This window comes from Cibotium barometz, chromosome 30 (assembly GCF_041138505.1).
Source record: "Cibotium barometz isolate CiBa-2024 chromosome 30, ASM4113850v1, whole genome shotgun sequence".
NCBI lineage: Eukaryota > Viridiplantae > Streptophyta > Polypodiopsida > Cyatheales > Cibotiaceae > Cibotium > Cibotium barometz.
In genome coordinates, this window is record NC_141075.1 from 53,170,898 (window position 1) to 53,187,364 (window position 16,467).

Sequence of the window (16,467 nt, forward strand, 5' to 3'; positions counted from 1 at the left end):
TACATCCACATTCACATACATACATCCACATCCGTATCTACATCCATACATTCACATCCACCTCTTCATTCACAATCACATCCATACATCCACATCTACATACATACATCCACATCTACATACATACATCCATACATCCACATCTACATACATACATCCATTTTCACATCCTCATTCATACATACACATCCACATACATACATACACATCCGTATCTACATCCATACATCCACATCCACATCAACATTCACATTCATACATATACATCTACATGTATACATCCACATCACATTCATACAACCATATTACATCCATTCTCGTCCTAACACATCCCATATACATCTTAACACATCCTAACTCATCTTAACACATTCTATCACATCTCATACACATCTTATCACATCTTTTTACATCTCATACACCTCTTATCACATCCTATCACTTTCCATACGCATCTTATCAAATCTTATCACATCTCATACACATCTTATCACATCTTTTTACATCTCATACACCTCTTATCACATCCTATCACTTTCCATACGCATCTTATCAATTCTTATCACATCTCATACACCTCTTATCACATCCTATCACTTTCCATACGCATCTTATCAATTCTTATCACATCTCATACACCTCTTATCACATCCTATCACTTTCCATACGCATCTTATCAATTCTTATCACATCTCATACACCTCTTATCACATCTTATCACATTTCATATCTTTAAAAAAAAAAAAAGAGAATTCTTATATTTGATATAAGATTTCTCTACACATTTATTTATACATAAATTCCATTTAAGGAGACTAACACTTTCGAATTTAAAATCAATCTTTTATGCATCTTCTTATGCATAAATTCAATTTGGTAGGAAATTACACTTTTAGAATAAAAGAATTTCTCTTATGCATCTAAGTTAAGCATAAAATCCATTTATGAGGAAAATCACACTTTTAGTATAAAAAGAATATCTTTTATGCATACCTATATGCATGAAATCCAATATGATAAAAGTAACACTCTTACAATAAAACAATCAACTTTTATGCATACCTCTATGCATGAAATTCAATTATGATAAAAGTCACACTTTTATAATAAAATAATCAACTTTTATGCATACCTCTATGCATGAAATAAAATAAAATAATCAACTTTTATGCATACCTCTATGCATGAAATCCAATATGATAAAAGTAACACTTTTGATATAAAAAATTTTCCTTTATGCATACTTCTATGCATGAAAATTAAAAATGATAAAAGTAACACTTTTGATATAAAAATTTTCCTTTATGCATACTTCTATGCATGAAAATTAAAAATGATAAAAGTAACACTTTTGATATAAAAAATTTTCCTTTATGCATACTTCTATGCATGAAAATTAAAAATGATAAAAGTAACACTTTTGATATAAAAATTTTTCCTTTATGCATACTTCTATGCATGAAAATTAAAAATGATAAAAGTAACACTTTTGATATAAAAATTTATCCTTTATGCATACTTCTATGCATGAAAATTAAAAATGATAAAAGTAACACTTTTGATATAAAAATTTATCCTTTATGCATACTTCTATGCATGAAAATTAAAAATGATAAAAGTAACACTTTTGATATAAAAATTTATCCTTTATGCATACTTCTATGCATGAAAATAAAAATGATAAAAATAACACTTTTGATATAAAAATTTATTCTTTTTGCATACTTCTATGCATGAAAATAAAAATGATAAAAATAACACTTTTGATATAAAAATTTATCCATTATGCATACTTCTATGCATGAAATAAAAATGATAAAAATAACACTTTTGATATAAAAATTTATCCATTATGCATGATATTAAAATTCAATTTCTCCATGATTGTAATGAAATTCTTTCAATTAATCTAGGATGATAATTCCTAGAATATGGTAGGAAGTCCTCTTTTTATGCTTTGAATGAGATTATTTTATGCATAATTTTTATAAAAATTTTGCCATAGCTCCGCTGTTATGACTGATAAATCTCAATTTTTCTAAGGGATAAAGCTTATCATTAAGGAAATAATTAAAATGATCTCTAATTGGCTCATTAATCCATAATGGATTGAATCATCAATATACATAAACTAAAAGCATAGAAAAAAGCCATTAATTTGGCCTCAAGCATAGCTTAATCTTGGGTTAAGGAAAAGCTTTATGAAAAGCTTGATTTGGATTGAGAATGGGTCATGAGTATGACCATTTCTTGAGTGAGAGAGAGAAATTACATAAAAACTATTAGAATTTAAACATAAATGGAAATTAACTTCAATAGCATTTATTAAATTATGTAACTCTTCACTACTAATCACCAATTAACTTCAATAGCATTTAAAAAACCATACCAATTAAGCTTCTCAAGCTTGAGAGGGGTTGAGAAGAGAGAACCATTGAGAAATTATAGAAAGATCAATATTCACTAATTACCTTACAACTTGCTTGATTCTTTGTTCACGGTAGAGGCCCCCAACCAATCAATTGGTTAAGTATGTTGATGGAGCCACTAATGGGCATTGAAGAAAGAGGGAAGCTCCAAAAACTAGTGAATTATTAAATGAATTCACAGTTCTTGGCGTAGGTGGAGTAGAGTAACGATGCATAAACCACATTCATATTCATACATCCACATTCACATGCATACATCCATTTTCACATCCACATTCATACATCCACATTCACATACATACATCCACATCCGTATCTACATCCATACATTCACATCCACCTCTTCATTCACAATCACATCCATACATCCACATCTACATACATACATCCACATCTACATACATACATCCATACAGCCACATCTACATACATACATCCATTTTCACATCCTCATTCATACATACACATCCACATACATACATACACATCCGTATCTACATCTATACATCCACATCCACATCAACATTCACATTCATACATATACATCTACATGTATACATCCACATCACATTCATACAACCATATTACATCCATTCTCGTCCTAACACATCCCATATACATCTTAACACATCCTAACTCATCTTAACACATTCTATCACATCTCATACACATCTTATCACATCTTTTTACATCTCATACACCTCTTATCACATCCTATCACTTTCCATACGCATCTTATCAAATCTTATCACATCTCATACACATCTTATCACATCTTTTTACATCTCATACACCTCTTATCACATCCTATCACTTTCCATACGCATCTTATCAATTCTTATCACATCTCATACACCTCTTATCACATCCTATCACTTTCCATACGCATCTTATCAATTCTTATCACATCTCATACACCTCTTATCACATCTTATCACATTTCATATCTTTTTTAAAAAAAAAGAGAATTCTTATATTTGATATAAGATTTCTCTACACATTTATTTAAAAATAAATTCCATTTAAGGAGACTAACACTTTCGAATTTAAAATCAATCTTTTATGCATCTTCTTATGCATAAATTCAATTTGGTAGGAAATTACACTTTTAGAATAAAAGAATTTCTCTTATGCATCTAAGTTAAGCATAAAATCCATTTATGAGAAAAATCACACTTTTAGTATAAAAAGAATATCTTTTATGCATACCTATATGCATGAAATCCAATATGATAAAAGTAACACTCTTACAATAAAATAATCAACTTTTATGCATACCTCTATGCATGAAATTCAATTATGATAAAAGTCACACTTTTATAATAAAATAATCAACTTTTATGCATACCTCTATGCATGAAATAAAATAAAATAATCAACTTTTATGCATACCTCTATGCATGAAATCCAATATGATAAAAGTAACACTTTTGATATAAAAAATTTTCCTTTATGCATACTTCTATGCATGAAAATTAAAAATGATAAAAGTAACACTTTTGATATAAAAATTTTCCTTTATGCATACTTCTATGCATGAAAATTAAAAATGATAAAAGTAACACTTTTGATATAAAAAATTTTTCTTTATGTATACTTCTATGCATGAAAATTAAAAATGATAAAAGTAACACTTTTGATATAAAAATTTTTCCTTTATGCATACTTCTATGCATGAAAATTAAAAATGATAAAAGTAACACTTTTGATATAAAAATTTTTCCTTTATGCATACTTCTATGCATGAAAATTAAAAATGATAAAAGTAACACTTTTGATATAAAAATTTATCCTTTATGCATACTTCTATGCATGAAAATAAAAATGATAAAAATAACACTTTTGATATAAAAATTTATCCTTTATGCATACTTCTATGCATGAAAATAAAAATGATAAAAATAACACTTTTGATATAAAAATTTATCCATTATGCATACTTCTATGCATGAAAATAAAAATGGTAAAAATAACACTTTTGATATAAAAATTTATCCATTATGCATACTTCTATGCATGAAATAAAAATGGTAAAAATAACACTTTTGATATAAAAGTTTATCCATTATGCATGATATTAAAATTCAATTTCTCCATGATTGTAATGAAATTCTTTCAATTAATCTAGGATGATAATTCCTAGAATATGGTAGGAAGTCCTCTTTTTATGCTTTGAATGAGATTATTTTATGCATAATTTTTATAAAAATTTTGCCATAGCTCCGCTGCTATGACTGATAAATCTCAATTTTTCTAAGGGATAAAGCTTATCATTAAGGAAATAATTAAAATGATCTCTAATTGGCTCATTAATCCATAATGGATTGAATCATCAATATACATAAACTAAAAGCATAGAAAAAAGCCATTAATTTGGCCTCAAGCATAGCTTAATATTGGGTTAAGGAAAAGCTTTATGAAAAGCTTGATTTGGATTGAGAATGGGTCATGAGTATGACCATTTCTTGAGTGAGAGAGAGAAATTACATAAAAACTATTAGAATTTAAACATAAATGGAAATTAACTTCAATAGCATTTATTAAATTATGTAACTCTTCACTACTAATCACCAATTAACTTCAATAGCATTTAAAAAACCATACCAATTAAGCTTCTCAAGCTTGAGAGGGGTTGAGAAGAGAGAACCATTGAGAAATTATAGAAAGATCAATATTCACTAATTACCTTACAACTTGCTTGATTCTTTGTTCACAGTAGAGGCCCCCAACCAATCAATTGGTTAAGTATGTTGATGGAGCCACTAATGGGGATTGAAGAAAGAGGGAAGCTCCAAAAACTAGTGAATTATTAAATGAATTCACAGTTCTTGGCTTAGGTGGAGTAGAGTAACGATGCATAAACACTATATATTTTTCAACAAGGGGGAGGCTTCTATTTATAGGAAAAATTGAGCTCCTAACCAAACAAACTGATTCTAGAATTTTCTAAATCAGTTTGGTCAATTTTTGACCATTTTTAGGTCAGTTAAGCTAACTTTTTGGAACTAGACTTGAATTAGGAGAGAGGAGAGATGAAATATTTCAATTTTTATGAGTTTAAAACTCATTCAAGCATGTGAAATATGCACCTCCTTTAAAGAACTCCCCTTCCTTACATATGTGTCATAATGGAATCATTTTAATATTGCTCATAGTTTTTTTACTAATAAACCTTGTACATTTTCAACTCTTCATCTTATGTGAAATATGCACCTCCTTTAAAGAACTCCCCTTCCTTACATATGTGTCATAATGGAATCATTTTAATATTGCTCATAGTTTTTTTACTAATAAACCTTGTACATTTTCAACTCTTCATCTTATGTGAAATATGCACCTCCTTTAAAGAACTCCCCTTCCTTACATATGTGTCATAATGGAATCATTTTAATATTGCTCATAGTTTTTTACTAATAAACCTTGTACATTTTCAACTCTTCATCTTATGTGAGCATTTACTCATTTTTGGATACCCAAAATATCTCATATTTTTAATATGGCTCATAGTTTTTTACTAATAAACCTTGTACATTTTCAACTCTTCATCTTATGTGAGCATTTACTCATTTTTGGGTATCTTCTTTTACAAATTGGATTTATCTCCTCCCTACACATGGATTGATGCTATTGGCCCATAGGAACCTTAATTGGACCATAATCCAAAAATTTCTGAAAATCTAGACCATTAGGCTAAGGTCCTTTATACCCATTTTCAATTAATTCCAATTGCACATTGGAAAGTTCTTTTTGAAGTTCTGTTTGAGGGGAACTTATTTTAATAAGATGAGATAATTTTCTATCCAAAAATATTAAAAATTTGAATATTCTCTCTCTAGAATATTTTCTCTCTCTAGGTTAAAACAGTTAGAAACAAGTCTTTTATATTTCTGAAGAGGGATTGATTACAAGGGAAGATGCTTGACATTTTGAGAGGCTGGGGAGGAATCTTACAAGTAGAGTAATGATGCATAAACACTATCTATTTTTCAACAAGGGGGAGGCTTCTATTTATAGGAAAAATTGAGCTCCTAACCAAACAAACTGATTCTAGAATTTTCTAAATCAGTTTGGTCAATATTTGACCATTTTTAGGTCAGTTAAGCTAACTTTTTGGAACTAGACCTGAATGAGGAGAGAGGAGAGATGAAATATCTCAATTTTTATGAGTTTAAAACTCATTCAAGCATGTGAAATATGCACCTCCTTTAAAGAACTCCCCTTCCTTACATATGTGTCACAATGGAAGCATTTTAATATTGCTCATAGTTTTTTACTAATAAACCTTGTACATTTTCAACTCTTCATCTTATGTGAAATATGAACCTCCTTTAAAGAATTCCCCTTCCTTACATATGTGTCATAATGGAATCATTTTAATACTGCTCATAGTTTTTTACTAATAAACCTTGTACATTTTCAACTCTTCATCTTATGTGAGCATTTACTCATTTTTGGATACCCAAAATATCTCATATTTTTAATATTGCTCATAGTTTTTTACTAATAAACCTTGTACATTTTCAACTCTTCACCTTATGTGAGCATTTACTCATTTTTGGGTATCTTCTTTTTACAAATTTGGATTTATCTCTTCCCTACACATGGATTGATGCTATTGGCCCATAGGAACCTTAATTGGACCATAGTCTAAAGATTTCTGAAAATCTAGACCCTTAGACTAAGGTTCTTTATACCTATTTCCAATTAATTCCAATTGCACATTGGAAAATTCTTTTTGAATTTCTGTTTCAGGGGAACTCATCTGAATTATAAGAGATATTTTTCTATCCAAAAATATTCAAAATCTGAATATTCTCTCTCTAGAATAATTTTTCTCTCTCTAGGCTAAAATAGTTAGCAACAGGGTCTTTATATTTCTGAAGAGGGTTGATTACAGGGGAAGATACTAGACATCAAAAAGGGGTTGGGGGAGGAATCTTACATTCTACCCCACTTAAAAAAACGCGAGATGTCCTCATCTCGCAACTTGTGATAATTTCGCAAGATTCACGAATATGAGACTTAGAGAAAAATTTTAATCAAGATTAACCACCAAGATAAGTCTTAAAGAGAGCAAGATTCGAAATACGAACAAGATTTAAACTTTATTCATTCTCGGAACTTATACAGTAAAGATAGAGGAACTCTTTACACTTCCATAAGCCCGTCCATCATATGGTCACAAAAGCAGTCCTCACAAGCTGCACAAGTATAAGGTAACTCATCTATGGGAATGATTTTGTGGGTTATTGCTGCGCCTATCTCAGTGGTATGAGGTGTTCTAACAAAAGGACCTCTGAGAGGCAAGCCAAAAACGGGGTAAAGGCATATCTTCTCATGAGGAAGAAAACACGCCAGTAAGAAGACCCGCTCAGAAAACCCAGAATGCCTTGATCTCATGACACAGTAGTATCGGGGACCCAAACCCAAAGCTTCAATAACCATGGCCAAGCGGACATTGTTACGAAAGTGCTGTTGACCCCAGGGTGTTACCCTAGTTATGTCTTGATAGGTCCGCCATTTTGTCTGCGCTACAGAAGTTCCCAAGTGAGGGAAAAGTGAGCGCTCATACTGCTCTATAAAATCTTTCTTCACAGACTCCCTTGCGTCTTGAAGGTGAGAAATCATCATGGATAAAACTAATTCTTGTTGCCAAGCCATGAAGGAGATTTAGAAAGAAAGAAGATCGATGGAAGTAAGATTACTGTGAACGACAAGTAAAAGTTACGACTTATATAAAGGAAGGAGCTAGCGTAACTTAGAAGCCAACGGTAACTTGCCACTAAAGTTTTACCGTTTTTCCATGATTTGGGTTTGGCATATTTTTCTATAGAAGGAATTTAGAACTTTGAGATAAGGAGATAAAAGAAGTTCGTAAGCTAAATCACCTACTTTCTTTGGTCCATAATATCTGGGAGATAACTTCTTATACTTCCCAAGAGATAAAGAACTTCTTTTGGGCCGTACTCGAATGAAGACCAAAACCTTGATATCCAAAACATCGATTCTCACTTCTGAACTCATTGTTCTGAATCTTAAAACAGGTGGGAATCTTGAGAAGTATTCAGGGAAAAGGTTCTTACTCCTGTATACCTCGAAGGCTGGGGGAGAATCTTACATTCTACCCCACTTGAAAAGTGCGAGATGTCCTCATCTCGCAAGGTAGAGGACAACTCTTTTTCTTAAGATCCAATTTATTCTGGGGTTCCTTATATTCTGGTCAACCCAACAGAATACGGGGATAATTATCCCTTATATAGAACTCATCATTAAATAACAATTCATTCAGATCATATCATTCATATCTTTAACACGATAATGGTACATTAGTCTGAAAACTTTCCTTCTGAACATTCCTCCACAGGAATTTTAGTTAAGCAAGTTCTCAATTTGTCATCCCTTAACTTAATCTACCGTCTCAAGTGTTAACAGTAGCAATCTGACAGCACAATCCACTAATCTCATAGTGATTTGCTGAAATCATTATCATCATTCCAGTTATGAATATCATCACTGGGACTCGTCCCATTCATCCTCATTGTGGTTTCACTCAGCTTATTACATTTCAACTAAATTTCAGAAATCGTCATTTTTCAATCAGAATCCAATTCAATTCATCAATTCTCAAACAGAATTAAAAATCATATCAACCACATTCGAAATCATCATCTGGATAGCATTAACGCTTATAATTTCAAGTCTTAGATTTACTCGTATATACTGTCGGTAAAGAGCTGCAGTTATACCCTCGGTATATACGGATAGTCATGATACTCGAAACTATAAGGTAAATACCATCATGTCTAGGTCTCAAGCAAGTCAGGGTTCCATACAATTGCGGTACTTCCAATTGAAGACCCAATTACTAATTTACGAATTCCAATTTGAATTAACAATTTGTATGAATTATATCAAACAATTACAACCTTTTTGTGCGTCTTGATAAACTTTTGACATAATTTGCTCCTCAGTTGATCTTATTGGAGATCTATGACTTAAGTCTGATAAATAGATTTTTCTTTATCCGATCGTCCGTAAAAAAAAGCATTTGTATATTTATATACAAGTTGCAATAATTACATAGAGTGGCTCGGCTCCAAAATTCAAAATCTCTTCGAGAGACGCATAAGACGACGGTACTGGGCCATAGTCATGCCCTGTTACATAAGTTCTCTAACTGCAAAGGGAGCTATTATTTTCTCCTTAGGGATAAATCGACTAAGGAGTCTATAAATTCGACATGAAAGTCTGAAATTTCGAGGTGTCGAATGATATAGAATGACACCACGCACCATTTTCAGCTTTAACAGGATCATAGTCAATGAGAGATTCTGCCACAGCATTGTATGGTGGTTGCAATGGGCGTGGACATATTGCCCTGCAAACCACTTATGCTGAATTCTCTCCGCTGGGTTAGGAAAATATAAATCCTCGAAATGGCGTGCGAGTCTTCTTCGGCTTATTCGAGTTGAAGCAGAAGAGATGAGATGCTCGAAGGCAAATGCAATCATATCTTGAGACTGGGTGAGGTCGGGAATACCAGATAAATGGGGAACTTCCATCTATAAAAATAAAATTTTTTTTTGATTAAAATTTCTTCATTAAAGAAGCTTACGGAATGAAAATACATTATGAAAATGCTGTTTCTGAATTCTTTTTACAATTTCAATTAAGAATTTAATTATCTTTATTAGCTTTCAATTTCGCTCTGATACCAACTGTGAGGTCCCTGTTCCCACCGAGCAACGGATTCGGGGTACTAGCAGCGGAAGTAGCACTTCTCGCACGGGACAGGGGTCCCACACTCGGGGCCTCGCCCACGGATATCCGGACAAGAGACTAATCCGTCGGTTTGTCCAAAACCGAAATCGAAAAAACTTCCTTTACCCGGAAAGCACGGGCGATTCCACCAGGATAACTCTTTACTCTAACGTAGTCAAGATCATTACTGATCAAACTGATCTGACTGCACCTTTAACGGTACTTGGTCAAATCAAGGAGGAACTTGCACTTGGATCATTGGGATCAACGCTTTTTTCCCCATCAAGAGGCACAGCCGTTGATTCCTATCCATAGAACAATTTCTATCCGGGATTTACTTCATCTATCGTAATAATAGAAATTAAATCTCGATTTACGGATCCATCAGTCCAGCCTAACCCCATCCGATCCCATGGGTTAGCCAACCGCCCAACCACTGTAGTGATGGGATCCAATTTGGAATTTGGTTAGGTTTTGTCCCGGGTACCAAGGAAAAGAGTTCCAAGGCCCCCTAGCCGGAAGTTCATGCAAACATAAAACTAGTCATACCACTTACACACCCAATATGAAATTGCCTTTTTCTTAGCATCAACTAGCTTTAAAACAATCCTTTAATAAAACCATTATGTCACTGATGACAAACCTCAAAGTCTCTGGTTGAATCCTTATTTCCAGTCATTCTTTCATCAGTATACTTATGGCATCATTGGCAACCAGAACGCTCACCACCTGTTCTCTCAGGGGCCTTTTCCATGGTTCCTAGCTCATAGTAACCGGCAATATATTCATATAATAGAATGGAATCTCCGTGGAAGATCAGCAAGATCAACCCACAGATCCATATAAAAGAGCCATGGACTCATCTGTTGAGGACCAGCAAGGTCAATCAACCAGATCCATGCCCGGTTTCAGAAAACAACTCTTACTCCTTATTCCAATATCTTCCACGACGCACGTGTGGGTATCTTCGGCGACCCAGAGCCCGAGCACCGTATGGTCAGCACCCTCTAGGATCCTTCGCAGGTGACCTAGCGCTTCACTCATAGGCCGCTTCCTTGGTCCCTCATCCACCGTACCGGAAGCTCACCATTTAAATCGAGCCGAGGCTGGTCAAGACCTCGATCGACCTTGCTACGCGAGACGTCCTCCATTGACTCTCCGTCAGCAGTTGCAACTTTATCAGTTCAGTCTTCATGACCTTAATCCTCAAGACGGTCAAAATTCTTCTCCAGCATTCTTGACATAAAACAGTCATTTACAAACAGTCACAAATACAGTTTCTAGAACGAACTCTTGTCTTTCCATATTATCCACTCTCGGACCACATTACTTATTCCACATTCCATTCAGTGTGTACTCGTTCTCATCCATTCACTCATATAGACTACATTATCTCACATACATCTTCATATTCATTATTCTACATACATATCCATGTTCGTACGTCCACATCATACATCCAATTTCACATTCATACATACGCATCTACATGCATACATCCACATCTACATTCATACATCCATACCTCCATTTCCACATCCACACATCCACATTCATATTCATACATCCACATTCACATGCATACATCCATTTTCACATCCTCATTCATACATCCACATTCACATACATACATCCACATCCGTATCTACATCCATACATTCACATCCACCTCTTCATTCACAATCACATCCATACATCCACATCTACATACATACATCCACATCTGTATCTACATCCATACATTCACATCCACCTCTTCATTCACAATCACATCCATACATCCACATCTACATACATACATCCATACATCCACATCTATATACATACGTCCATTTTTACATCCTCATTCATGCATACACATCCACATACATACATACACATCCGTATCTACATCCATACATCCACATCCACATCAACATTCACATTCATATATATACATCTACATGTATACATCCACATCACATTCATACAACCATATTACATCCATTCTCGTCCTAACACATCCCATATACATCTTAACACATCCTAACTCATCTTAACACATTCTATCACATCTCATACACATCTTATCACATCTTTTTACATCTCATACACCTCTTATCACATCCTATCACTTTCCATACGCATCTTATCAAATCTTATCACATCTCATACACATCTTATCACATCTTTTTACATCTCATACACCTCTTATCACATCCTATCACTTTCCATACGCATCTTATCAATTCTTATCACATCTCATACACCTCTTATCACATCCTATCACTTTCCATACGCATTTTATCAATTCTTATCACATCTCATACACATCTTTTTACATCTCATACACCTCTTATCACATCCTATCACTTTCCATACGCATCTTATCAATTCTTATCACATCTCATACACCTCTTATCACATCCTATCACTTTCCATACGCATCTTATCAATTCTTATCACATCTCATACACCTCTTATCACATCCTATCACTTTCCATACGCATCTTATCAATTCTTATCACATCTCATACACCTCTTATCACATCCTATCACTTTCCATACGCATCTTATCAATTCTTATCACATCTCATACACCTCTTATCACATCCTATCACTTTCCATACGCATCTTATCAATTCTTATCACATCTCATACACCTCTTATCACATCTTATCACATTTCATATCTTTTTTTTTTAAAAGAGAATTCTTATATTTGATATAAGATTTCTCTACACATTTATTTATACATAAATTCCATTTAAGGAGACTAACACTTTCGAAATTAAAATCAATCTTTTAGGCATCTTCTTATGCATAATTTCAATTTGGTAGGGAATTACACTTTTAGAATAAAAGAATTTCTCTTATGCATCTAAGTTAAGCATAAAATCCATTTATGAGGAAAATCACACTTTTAGTATAAAAAGAATATCTTTTATGCATACCTATATGCATGAAATCCAATATGATAAAAGTAACACTTTTGATATAAAAATTTTTCCTTTATGCATACTTCTATGCATGAAAATTAAAAATGATAAAAGTAACACTTTTGATATAAAAAATTTTCCTTTATGCATACTTCTATGCATGAAAATTAAAAATGATAAAAGTAACACTTTTGATATAAAATTTTTTCCTTTATGCATACTTCTATGCATGAAAATTAAAAATGATAAAAGTAACACTTTTGATATAAAAATTTTCTTTTATGCATACTTTTATGCATGAAAATTAAAAATGATAAAAGTAACACTTTTGATATAAAAATTTTTCCTTTATGCATACTTCTATGCATGAAAATTAAAAATGATAAAAGTAACACTTTTGATATAAAATTTTTTCCTTTATGCATACTTCTATGCATGAAAATTAAAAATGATAAAAGTAACACTTTTGATATAAAAATTTTCTTTTATGCATACTTTTATGCATGAAAATTAAAAATGATAAAAGTAACACTTTTGATATAAAAAAAACTTCTTTTATGCATACTTCTATGCATGAAAATTAAAAATGATAAAAGTAACACTTTTGATATAAAAATTTTTTCTTTATGCATACTTCTATGCATGAAAATTAAAAATGATAAAAGTAACACTTTTGATATAAAAATTTTTCCTTTATGCATACTTCTATGCATGAAAATTAAAAATGATAAAAATAACACTTTTGATATAAAAATTTATCCACTATGCATACTTCTATGCATGAAATAAAAATTGTAAAAATAACACTTTTGATATAAAAACTTATCCTTTATGCATGATATTAAAATTCAATTTCTCCATGATTGTAATGAAATTCTTTCAATTAATCTAGGATGATAATTCCTAGAATATGGTAGGAAGTCCTCTTTTTATGCTTTGAATGAGATTATTTTATGCATAATTTTTATAAAAATTTTGCCATAGCTCCGCTGCTATGACTGATAAATCTCAATTTTTCTAAGGGATAATGCTTATCATTAAGGAAATAATTAAAATGATCTCTAATTGGATTATTAATCCATAATGGATTGAATCATTAATATACATAAACTAAAAGCATAGAAAAAAGCCATTAATTTGGCCTCAAGCATAGCTTAATCTTGGGTTAAGGAAAAGCTTTATGAAAAGCTTGATTTGGATTGAGAATGGGTCATGAGTATGACCATTTCTTGAGTGAGAGAGAGAATTTACATAAAAATCATTAGAATTTAAACATAAATGAAAATTAACTTCAATAGCATTATGTAACTCTTCACTACTATTCAAACTTCAATAGTATTTAAAAAAAAACCATACCAATTAAACTTCTCAAGCTTGAGAGGGGTTGAGAAGAGAGAAACATTGAGAAATTATAGAAAGATCAATATTCACTAATTACCTTACAACTTGCTTGATTCTTTGTTCACGGTAGAGGCCCCCAACCAATCAATTGGTTAAGTATGTTGATGGAGCCACTAATGGGGATTGAAGAAAGAGGGAAGCTCCAAAAACTAGTGAATTATTAAATGAATTCACAGTTCTTGGCTTAGGTGGAGTAGAGTAACGATGCATAAACATTATCTATTTTTCAACAAGGGGGAGGCTTCTATTTATAGGAAAAATTAAGCTCCTAACCAAACAAACTGATTCTAGAATTTTCTAAATCAGTTTGGTCAATATTTGACCATTTTTAGGTCAGTTAAGCTAACTTTTTGGAACTAGACCTGAATGAGGAGAGAGGAGAGATGAAATATCTCAATTTTTATGAGTTTAAAACTCATTCAAGCATGTGAAATATGCACCTCCTTTAAAGAACTCCCCTTCCTTACATATGTGTCATAATGGAATCATTTTAATATTGCTCATAGTTTTTTACTAATAAACCTTGTACATTTTCAACTCTTCATCTTATGTGAAATATGCACCTCCTTTAAAGAATTCCCCTTCCTTACATATGTGTCATAATGGAATCATTTTAATACTGCTCATAGTTTTTTACTAATAAACCTTGTACATTTTCAACTCTTCATCTTATGTGAGCATTTACTCATTTTTGGATACCCAAAATATCTCATATTTTTAATATTGCTCATAGTTTTTTACTAATAAACCTTGTACATTTTCAACTCTTCACCTTATGTGAGCATTTACTCATTTTTGGGTATCTTCTTTTTACAAATTTGGATTTATCTCTTCCCTACACATGGATTGATGCTATTGGCCCATAGGAACCTTAATTGGACCATAGTCTAAAGATTTCTGAAAATCTAGACCCTTAGACTAAGGTTCTTTATACCTATTTCCAATTAATTCCAATTGCACATTGGAAAATTCTTTTTGAATTTCTGTTTCAGGGGAACTCATCTGAATTATAAGAGATATTTTTCTATCCAAAAATATTCAAAATCTGAATATTCTCTCTCTAGAATAATTTTTCTCTCTCTAGGCTAAAATAGTTAGCAACAGGGTCTTTATATTTCTGAAGAGGGTTGATTACAGGGGAAGATACTAGACATCAAAAAGGGGTTGGGGGAGGAATCTTACAGCGGGGGGTCGGGGTGTGACGGGGGAGCCGGGGGCCGGGGGTCGGGGCGCACGGCTAGGGGTGTAAGGCCACGGCTCCGCGGGGGGCCGGTGGGCACGGCTCCACGAGGGGGCCGGTGGGGGGGCACGGCACCGCGGTGTGAGGCCACGGCTCTACAGGGGCCCGGGGGGGCACGGCACCGGAGTGTGAGGGCACGGCTCCACGGGCGGGGGCCTAGGGGGGCACGGCACCGGGGTGTGAGGGCACGGCTCCGCGGCTCGGGGGGTAACGGCACCGGGGTGTGAGGCCACGGCCCCGTGGGGGCCCGGGGGGGAGGGCACGTCTCCGAGGGGGGCTTCGGGCACGGCACCGTGGGGGCCAGGGGGCATGAGGGCATGTGGTCCTTGGGGCAGGCGGGGGGTGTACACCGCGGGGGCCAGGGGGCGTGAGGGCACATCTCCAGGGGGGGCGGACGGGGGGTGTTCGGGCGGCATAGCACCGCGGGGGCCGGGGGGTGTGAGGGCACGGCTCGCGGGGGGGGGTTTGTTTGGGCACGGCACTGCGAGGGCCGGGGGGAGCGTGAGGGCACAGCACCACGGGGGGCAGGGGGCACAGCTCCTGGGGGAGTTCGGGCATGCACTGCGGGGGCCGGTGGGCGTGAGGACACGGCGTCCCGACGAGGGGCGGGCGGGGGGTGTTCGGGCACGGCACCGCGGGGGCCGGCGGGCGTGAGGGCACGGCTCCCGAGGGGCGGGCGGGGGGGTGTTCGGGCACGGCACCACGAGGACCAAGCACGC